The sequence below is a fragment of the Arctopsyche grandis genome, chromosome 10 (genome assembly GCF_051622035.1).
Source record: "Arctopsyche grandis isolate Sample6627 chromosome 10, ASM5162203v2, whole genome shotgun sequence".
Lineage (NCBI taxonomy): Eukaryota > Metazoa > Arthropoda > Insecta > Trichoptera > Hydropsychidae > Arctopsyche > Arctopsyche grandis.
In genome coordinates, this window is record NC_135364.1 from 3,234,476 (window position 1) to 3,245,687 (window position 11,212).

At 30.2% G+C, this 11,212-nt stretch overlaps 1 protein-coding gene across 1 annotated transcript in view; it reads right to left on the reverse strand.

Moving 5' to 3' along the window:
• LOC143918240 (phosrestin-2-like) overlaps nt 1–11,212 on the reverse strand; it is a 112,308-nt gene extending 101,096 nt beyond the window's left edge. The window contains exon 1 of the mRNA XM_077440019.1: nt 10,919–11,212. The gene's annotated coding sequence lies outside the window, so the exon portion shown is untranslated. The remainder of the gene's footprint in view (nt 1–10,918) is intronic.

Consider the following 11,212-nt stretch of genomic DNA (forward strand, 5'->3'; position numbering starts at 1 on the left):
TTTTGATCCAACTTCACAGAACCGATTATATTTCTAAATTACTATTATTTAAAGAACTAAAATTAGTCAAATTATTTACATAAAAATGTATTTAAAAATGATTTAAATGAATATGTATATCAGAAAATATTTTGTTACGAAAATATTCAATTACTATTTAGAGATAAAACGTGAAAATATAATGCAAACAAAATTTACATGCAAAATTTTCGTTTAATTTTGTAAAATATATAGTAGTAAGAATATTTTAATGTTATATATATTTAAAATTTACTTTTATTTTACATTATAAATAAGTATATTTAAAGATAAATTTTATAAGGCTTAATCTTCAATTTCTCATTAAAATAAAGTTGAAATATCATTTAAAATGACTAAAATACGATTTCCTTTAGATTGCCTACTCTTAAGTCTTTTAAACAGCTTTAATAATGAATAGAATGAATTTGAAATAAAAAATTTCAATGACAAGCTTAAAATTTTAATTTCAAGCTACTTTTTTCGATGTTTTGTAATATGTACAAAAATGAGAAAAAACCATTGTAACAATTAATCATGTTTAATATAATAAACATTTTTAATTATAATAAAACGATAGACATAAGACCTTAGACGAATTTGAAACAAATAGCGTACAATCAATCCAAAATCAATTTTGGACGCGTTTGAACCTAGTTTGAAATTATAATTTTGAATAGCAAAAATGCTTTTTACAGTTTGTCAGACGTACATTTTCGACAAAAGAATCTTCGACATCTCAATAAGCGTGAATTTTGTTTGCGCCAAAAAAAACATACGTGTATTGCGAATGTAAATTTCCAAATATTTAGTATTGTATGTTTAATGTCATTATTTAAATTAGCGAGGAATAAATTGCGGTCACGATAGACAAGGCGGTCGCGTGTGAATTTCATTTCCTAGACTCGAGGAAAATGGACATTTTCCGCAAGCCTTCACACACATACACTCATTATACACGTACATTTACACACTCTCTTGTGATACCAGCTTAATAATTCATGCGGTCGTGAAGGTGTTTTTCATGGTTCAACCTCGTGTGTCGCTTTGATTGAGGTCCTCGGTATTTTAGGGCACGGGAACACGATGACTTGCGAATTATCGATCGCGCGTTATAAATTTATTTCATCTGCATTATTTTGCAGTGTTTGAATTATATATTCTCGAAGATACGCGGAACGGCATGACAAAGTAACGAAAGCTTAACGGAAAACCGTTTCGTTCTGTAGATTGAACACAGCGGGAAATAATTTCGGCCCGCGAAAACTTTTCTCGACGAATCAAATACACAAGGCGTGCCTTAATTCAATGCCAATCATTCGCAATATTCGCAGTCTGCAAACGGAGTCGTTTTAAACTTTGAAATGTTCGCGTAAAAAAGTGCGAGCGAGCTAATGCTGACCCTTCGTCGGATGAAATATTTCGCAATTTTCGCGTTGTTTTTTTTTTTTTTGTTCTTGTCGTCCGGTAGGCAATCGTGAAAAACTCACGGGAATTCGTTCAAGAAAATTGAATTTGAAATTTGATATAATATCAAGGTGAGCTGAATATAAATATTTCGCACGGGTGAAAGATAAAAGAAGGGAGGGGGAAATTGGAACGGATAAGGATGAATCCCCCCTTTGAGAGTGAGCTATCGTCCTCCGAAACGGTCTAGATCATAGTTTCATCTTCGGACAAAGTGTTGGATTAATTTGAAAAAATTCCACGTCTAGGATGACCTTTTGTCATTGTGGACTTTATTTTTATCGACTGGCAATATGGTGAATACAGTATATTACTTATCGACGCGTGTGAGAGAGCCAAATTGAATCTTCTCATTGTTCCTTTTTAAAATTTTACTCGATGTATATATATATATATATATATATATATATATATATATATATATATATATATATATATATAAATGTATATATATATAAATAAAAATTCACGATCTGATTATTGTGAATACATTTTTTCAATATTCTTAGGCTATTTTTCAATTATTATTTGAAAATAATTAGCATTGTTGGGTAAGCTATGTATATATAAAAAGATATATGTATTCTTTTAACAAGGCTTATATCTTTTTATCCTTGGGTGGCTCAAGGCTTTAAGTAATAGATATATTTAATTACATTAATTTAAGCCGGGATAACAATTTTGATTGAAATCTTAATCATAATGACAAATGATAGTTTTTATATTTATATTTTATATTTTACATTTTTTTAATTTATTTTTATTTCATTTTATATATGTATATATATTTTTTTTATATCTTAGTATATTTTTAATGACTTAATCTAGCATTCGAATGTTAATGCAAGTAATTATTATTCTACTTTTTTTTTTAAATAACAAAACTTTAAGCTTCTCAGATTTATTTTTAAAATTAATAACACTACAATAAATGACGTAAAGTAGAAATAAAACCTTTTAAAATGTCGACAAGCAAATAAAATTCATTCGTTATTGTGGTGTGGTATTTAATTGAAATTTTTCCAAGCAATGTCCGATTTATTTTTCAATAAATAAATATGAGCCGTTATAACATTTGAAAGTGGCAGAAATCCAATTTTTAGTGCTAAAAACACTATTTCTTTTTGACTTAATTCACAAATTGTTATCACTTATTTTAATTCGATATGTCGAAAATTTCGGAGAAGCAGAATAAACGTATTACAGGCCAGCAATATTTTTAAATATTGTTAAACGCAAAACATTATGTTTAGTGTTTTGCGAAATATTTCTCGAAATGAAGAAAAGTGGACTTCTGCCACTTTCAAATATAACGGCCCATATGTATGTATGTATGTACATAAATATGTATACAATGTATCTATAATCGTTATAGGTATGGAAATCTTTATAGAAAAAGTTGTTTCGGAGATAATAATTGAATACGCGAACATTCTGTATACATACGTATATTCTTATCCATAGAACGCGTTTTTATGTATTTATCGATAAAATATTCAGTTGCCGATCATTCAATAGTATATTTCAGGAAAATTTAAAGACATTAACATCAGATTACTCAATTGAATGACAGCATTGTTTGTGAATAAGTTCTCGTACAAATGAAACAAATCATATGAAATGTGGGGATTTTTTTTGCGGTTCGTTCTGTAGTGTAGATATATATGTATGTATATACATATATATGTGAAATGGATAGAGAATCGACAATGATAAAAGATGGAATATCACGACACGCTTCACGAATCCGTGATTCGAATCGAGATCGTATGTACAGGAACGTGAAACATCTCGTCGAAAAATCTCCACAGTCGACCCAATAACCGAGAGGGGTTTTTCTTCCCATTCTCTCCTTTCGAGTGAAAAGCTGGAATATCCGGCACAATCCAGGACGCTAGCTAGATAGGCGTCCAAATTGACTGGACATCCTTCAACATAAAACCGACGAATCTTCCCGGCGGGAATTTCGACGTGAATCGCAACGCCTAAATTAAGAAAGTTCGCGCGCGAGATAAACTCGTGTTAAACGCGATAAATTTTATTACTTTTCCGTTACCGGAAGTAAAATTGTGACGGGGCGCTTCTCCGTTCCACTTCCGGTCCGTTACACTTCATTAATTTTACAATGGCTAGATTTCGCCGGACGATATCGAATTTTTATACAATTTTCGATGGATTTAGTTTGCTTTAAATTAAATTTAAAAATAGCCGACGCTTTTCGATTTACCCCTATTTTCATCTGGCCAAAAACGCTGAAGGGGATGATTTTTTTCGCGAGTGTTTTGGCTCGATAGGGCTACGGTGTAATTTTATAATTTATAATTAAAAACGGTCACTTCGAGGATGAAAGGGAGTCGATAATTTAGTGGTAATCGTTGTGTTAGTTTCAGACGTGCTTAAACGTGTTAACTTTATGAATGTTTCAATGAAGGTTTAACCTTGACGGGATAGGTTATTTATGTTGTTCATGTGTGTTTAAATTGACTGATCCACTTGTACGTGTGTTGTTTAATATTTAAATATTTTATTTGTATGATGTTTTTTTCGTATTTTTTTCATTACTATTTTTTTTTATTTTATTTAAAAGCCATTCACGTGCTCAAATATTCATTTGTGTATCTTTAATTCTTGTTTTATGTACTTTATCAGGTATATTTCCACATCGTAATATTAATGAATATTTTCCTATCGATTTTCCAAATATTCGAGTTACAAATTGTGAAAAAATCGCGTGTATTTAAATATTTGCTTAGCTCTCTCTGCAATCAATTGAAAATTAATTTCTAGACTGAATATATTGCAAAGCAATTATTTTTTCAGTGATGGTAGGTTTTTATTTATAGGTATATATGTATGTATGTATGTATACGTAAGTTATTGTGGTTATTGAAAGGTCAAAAGCTGAAAATTGAATAATTTAGAATTTGTCTGCTTAAAATTTTTCAAAAAGTTAACAAGTTAAAAACATCATTTTAAATTTTATAAAAAGCTAATATTTTCAGAATTTTATTGAAATATTATAACAATTAAACTGCCGGAAAAATACCGAAGTATGTACAGTATAATTGCTATTTTATATGTATGTAATACACTAGCCTTATTTCCTGGCATTGATGAGGCATGTGCAATAGTTGAAAATAATACAAAATTTTATAGTTCTGAAATAAAAACTGTATATTTGCATAGCGGACAGACAAATAAACACATTTTTCATATTTTTATAATATATACAAACATATGTACAATGTGGACGTATGTATATATTTTTATAAAAATGTTATTTTTAGCTTATTGCTATAAATTATGATTTCATTTTTCTTACGAATTAAAATTTTTACTAAGGGATGCAAAACTATATATACGTGTTTGTTATATATTCAAATTGTACGATAAAGGATTTATTTATATATCATTAATTTTCTATTATTTTTCAGTTTAAGTTTGGACCATTGTGGCATTACAGGAGACTCTAATACGCCACAATGGTCGAAAAAACACAGAGAGATGATAAAAATTAAAATATATACACCCATATACATACATATATGTTCACAGTGAAAAATACATATATACATAATCATAAAAAACAATAGCATTATAATAATAGCAGATAAAGTAAAAATATCAAATAATAAAATACAAAGTTGGGAATATCTTGTACCTATAGCCAGCACCAATATACATATGAACAGTCACAAATACAAAATATCTCTATGAGGCCTAAATGAATGAGAGAAGATCAAAATTCCACTCATACATACATCATATTCAGTTATGAAAATAATGATGAGTGCAGGCTAGTAGACAAATGGGTTAAAATAATCTCCGATCAATAAGGTGGAAAATATCACATTCAGGCTCAGAAGCAACGATTTCATTAGCTATCAGAAGTCATATAGCTCTTCCAATAGGAGCCATTTGATAAAGAACTGTGCGAGCAGGATCAAATGATGATGTCTACCAAGCACATTATTATTAGGGACATAAAGATACATTTATGTATCATACATTTCCGATAGTACATACAAACATATGCAGGTAATTTTCATCATCGTTTTCTACCAAAAGCATACACACATATGTATATATGTACATACATATATATTAAACGTCACAGGAAACGAAACAAAAAGAGTTCGTATACACGGCTTCACTTTTATTTTAATATTAATGTTCAAAGGACGCTTTCTCATAACCGCAAAGACGAATTATTTACATTGAGATTTGCGAATTTTCAGCTGTTTGCATGTCGAGGGTTGTTGAGGTATATATATTGGTAGAACGGTTCAAGTATTAGCCCTCTCTCGTTCCCGTTTCGTGATATGCCATCTCGGGGATTTGTATTTGCTTTTGCAACTCTGATCCTCAAATCTATTCACTGCCTCCTATAAATAAGTGTGAGAAAGGAGCGCGTACGAAATCCAGGAAGTGAAAATACTGCGTACAAGGCATGTACATACATATGTAACTACAAATCATGAATGATATGTGGGGATCGGTGTCGGAAATGAATATTCGATGCGAAATTACTACATAATCTGTGTATTCGTATATTCAATATCGAAGACTTTCATTGACAGGTTATGGACTGTGTACAAATCAGACATTTCCGCTTTGGGTATTCTATTCCAAGTAAGTGGAATTTCAAGTCGAATATTCTCACATGTCATAAAATAGTATACTAAATTTGTTCATTCTAAATTAAAAGCTGTATATTTGTATAGTGGACTAAGATATAAACATTAATTTGCCATTGTTTCAATACCCGTTAATTTTTCATTCTCTATTGACTTTTATTTGTTTTAATTTAAAATTTTAGAGCTTTAGATCCCCGGCTTCTATTTTAAATTAGAATGGTTAAAATAAAATAAGTAACTTGTAGTAAAAGTAGTCGGCATTTGAAGTTAACCTTTGTGTAACTTAAATTGTCTATTATTTTCACTATCTCCTACTTATTGAAAAGTTAATAACATACGTAGAAAAGGATTCCAGGAACTACAGCTTTCATATTTGAAGGAATTTTAGTAAAACGTAAAAAAAAATGTTATATTTTTATTTTAATGAAAAATCTATCGAAGATTGAACTATTTGCATCTTATGATATTGACTTATAATTCCCCAATAATTTTGGATACGTATTCATCGATGTCTTTTTATTTAAATCAAATTAAATGTCAGCCATTTATAATAAGAATGTACGAATGACATACATATAATCAATGCAAATAAAAAAGCGACATTTGTCCATTTGCATAGTTTTAAAAGAGAAGTATCAAAAACCATTAAACAGGATGAAAGGTGTTTATTATTTTTTGACAGCTTTACTAATTATTGACAGATTATTCTCATTTGAAATCAGTAATAAATTAGGCAAATTTGAAACATTTACTGTAAACTCTTTAATTATTTTAATTGATTAATGAAACTTTTAATTTTCAATTTTAATTATTAGTTTTTATTTTCTTCTTTATTTTTTTTCTTTAAATATTTTGGATAGCATGTGAATGTGTATTTTTATATATTTTATATGTTCGTATGTATGTTTGTATAAACTATTATAGTTATTTATGTATTATGTAGCTATAGTATTGTAGCATATGCTAAAAGGAGCCGCCGCTATAATTGGTTTTCGAGGATCATCTCCAGGCTTAAGCACTGTCGGCTAACAATGGAGACCCCCCGAATGGACTTAGTGGTTGGTAACGGCACCCAGCTACTTCGCGCTAGAGTTCTCAGAACTGACTACATGCCGAGACCGTGGGACTGCATATCTAGTACGTGACTATAACAATAGGTAAACAAACGCGTCGAGTAAGATGCAGTGAGCGACCTGCCCTTTATAAGCAGGTACTTAGGCCATATCAAGGCATTCTGGCAGTGCGTGGATCTCTTTAATCACCCAATAAATGCTGTGAAGCGACTTTGGCCTTTTATTTGGATCTTCCACCCACCCCTACGCAACAGTATCATATTGGGGTAACCTGTCAAGACACTGTGGTATATGTCAATTAAAATAAAAATAGAATATAAAGAAATAGTTATTATACAAAACAAACCAAATAAAAGCTTTCGTTTAGTTTAAGCTAAAATGTATTTTATTTTGTGGTTTTTTGATATCTCTACCATTTTGTAAAGAGCTGAATTTGAAGCATCGGAATGTGATTTAAAAGTGAGTGCTTGTTAAAAATTTAAAAAAAAAGTAATAAAAATCGCTGCATTGCGATGACAAGTCGACGATGGGAAAATAAAAATCTAATTAAAAAGCACCAGACTTAGTGGAGATCAAAAGAACGAACGGAAATGAAAATCAAGCCGAATGCGACGTCATTAAAGCAGTTTTCTGCGAAAAAGACATCTCGGATAGTCGACCTCACAAAGAAAAACAATTTTCGTCCGTAGATGATTTAAGACCAGTGGAAAAGTGAGAAAAATGCCATCCGCACATACTCGTGAAATAAAGGCAAAAAAAACCAATTTGAAATACATCCAAACAAACGTGTTATATTTAATATCGATTTTATATACACATATATGTATGTAGGTATATATGACTTTCATCTGCCATTTTTATTGTTAAAGTTTTACCCCGGCTTGTATTATTGGTGCGTGTAAAAATACCCTGGGGTCAAAACGACCCACGGACTTCATTGATTCGGATACCTCTACATACATATGTGAAAAGTCACGGTTCACAGGACTCATCGCGAGACCTTCCAAATACAGAAATCTGTATCCGTTCGTTTCGGGGAAATTAAGCATTCGTTCGGCTGAATTGAACCGTGAACAACTTTTATTCGGATTCTGAGTTTAAATCTTCGTTTGACGATACGTCTGCACCGTTCCACAAAATGTTCATGTTTTATTCATTAGGTGGAAAAACACGTGATGGAAAAGTTTTCGCATGTATTTTCGTAAATATGAAGCCCTTTTTAAAAGCAAAAGATGCAGAGCATTGACGTAAAATGTAATAAATTGCAAGCAAAGCCTGATAAATGGCGACGGCCACGCGTTGTTATTAATTTATGTTTGATCATCAATGGTATCATATATGTACATATGTATATAAAGATTCGTTTTAAAATATGTATTAAATTGTCACGGTAGACCAGCGGTGGCGAACCAATAGTGTTAATAATGCAATAAATAAAATGAACCAATAATTCAATAGTTAAGGCGAACCAATAATTCATTAGTTAAAATGGCATAGATACAAGAAAATTTCATAAGAATTTAATTAGAAAAACTGTGGATTTTTAAATTATTTTTAGACGGCACGCAAACTCTTTTCGAACTTGAATTTTACATAGATTTTTCGGCTTTTCAGTTCTGAAACGTTCAGGTGTATATTTATTATTAATTTATATTCCGACTTCTTAATGAAATCGTTGCTGCTGAACCTGAATTTTCCACTTCAGTGAGCGTAGGTTATCGCAGATTATTTTAACCTATTTGTTGGGTAGTCTGCGCTCATCATTATTTTCATAATTGAATGTGAAGTATGAGTGAAATTTTGATCTTCTCTACATATTCCATTTTGGCCTCGCAGGAATGTTTTGAATTTGCGACTGGTTCTTATATATATATATAATATAATGGTATATTTTAATTTTTCTCATCTCTCTGTATTTTTTCGACCATTGTGGCGCATTAGGGTCTCCTGTAATGCCACAATGGTCCAAACTTAAACTTAATAAAATAAAATAAAATAAAGAATTATTTTCAATGATACTAAAAATATATGTTTTATATAATATGCATATATGTATATATGTATATGTATATATATATATATATATATATATATATATATATATATATATATATATATATATATATATATTTACATATGTATCAATGTTTCGATCTTTGGAAATACGTATGTATATATTTTATTGACTTGAATTTCTATTGTTCTGATACGGGCTGTCCATTTTTCATCGATGCGAATAGATATCAGTAGTTTCATTGCTTGAGGAAAATTTTTGTTTCCTTCTGTATAAAATACATATGCGAATGCCCGGGCTGCGTAAATCCGAACAGATATAAAAACAAAGATAAAGTAAAAAGAGTGAAAGTAACGGGAAGTAAAAAAGTTTAAACGAAGAGAACTTTTTTTCTTGGCAATTTTTCGACGTTTCTGTGTCATAACTAAGGAAAATATTTGTTGTGTTCTTAAAAAAAAGGCAAAAGAGGCGGAAATTCTGAAACGAGCATTTTAATTTTGCACTCTGGAAAATGATGAATTTTTCGTGAGTTTTCTCGCGCGCAGCTTTGGCAACGCGTAAATAAACTGGTAATATAATTTTATATCATTGTTTGAGAAGGAAAAAAAATGTAATTTATTCAGAGGTGCGCTTTGATTTAAAAAGAATTACCGTATTACAAACTTCATTGTGAATATTGATATTAATTTTTTTATGTATTTTTCGATGCATTACTGAATATATTGTGTATACATGTACTTATGTATATGTACATATATACATATATCAGGGGTTTAATTTAACTTCTTTGTCTTAGAATGTTTCTGTGGCGGTCGAAATTAACTTATTAATCAATTTTGTTTTAACAAAGCCCGAAAGCTTTCATTTGAAATGAAATTATTCGGCAGGTTGTTCCGTTATAAAAATAAAAAACACATTGTTGACTTAACGTTTTGAATAAGAAGGATTTTCGAACACGAAAAATACTCTATAGCTAATGCGATTGATTAAAACATTAACGAAACCAATTTAACGCATGTATTGTTTGATTATTTTATATTTAAATTTACAATTAAATAGTATCAACAATACGAAATTTTGATTTTAATCTTTTCATTGAGATATTATATTTCAGATTATGTCAGTAAATCATCTTCTATAAATTTAATATATAATCGACGTTTTTCAGTGTATTTAGTGTTTTCTGAGATTCATCAATAAAACGGAACCATTAAGGGCATTTCTCCGTAAATAAATTATATTGATAGAATTCTCAAAGCTTTCAAATATTGACGGGAACAATTTCCGACTGTCCGATATGCTAGTTTAACATTTTTAGACAATACGAAAAAATAACTGTTTATTTATTATACCAAAAATGTTTATTTAAAACGAACGTACAATCTCCTGCTATTTTTTTTCCACATATTATAAACAGAACATGCATAGTTTTCCTTAAAATGATATTATAATGGCAAGGTTGATGTATTAAAGGCTACTATGAGTACATTTAATTTGGACATGCACACTTACTAGATGGTACGTAAATTTTCATTTAATTTTTATTATAGCATTGACAATATTGGAAATAATCCAAGAATATAATTGAACGTGATTTGACTGTGTGTATTTTGTATTCATGTATATATGAATATAGGAGGATGACCTTAATAGTTATAAAAAGTTGATCGTCATAAATAATGCAACGAGTGCAATTGCAATTCACTCACCTACTTCTCTGCACACAGAATATCCAGTGGGTATGCAAAGGCCTTCAGATCACTCCAAATATAATTTACAACAATAAAAATGAATATAAAAACCAAAACAATCAAAACGATAAACACACGCCTCAAATGATCCGCAACACCTGTCCGAAAAAAATTACATAGTCTAGCGAAAAACAATCATCAAACTTTTAACGAGATATTCGCCGGGGGAAATAGACTCGGCGGGCGGAAAATTTGTGGAAAACTTTGGAAAAGCGCGAGGCGACCGATCGCTCTGGTAGTCAGACGTAAACT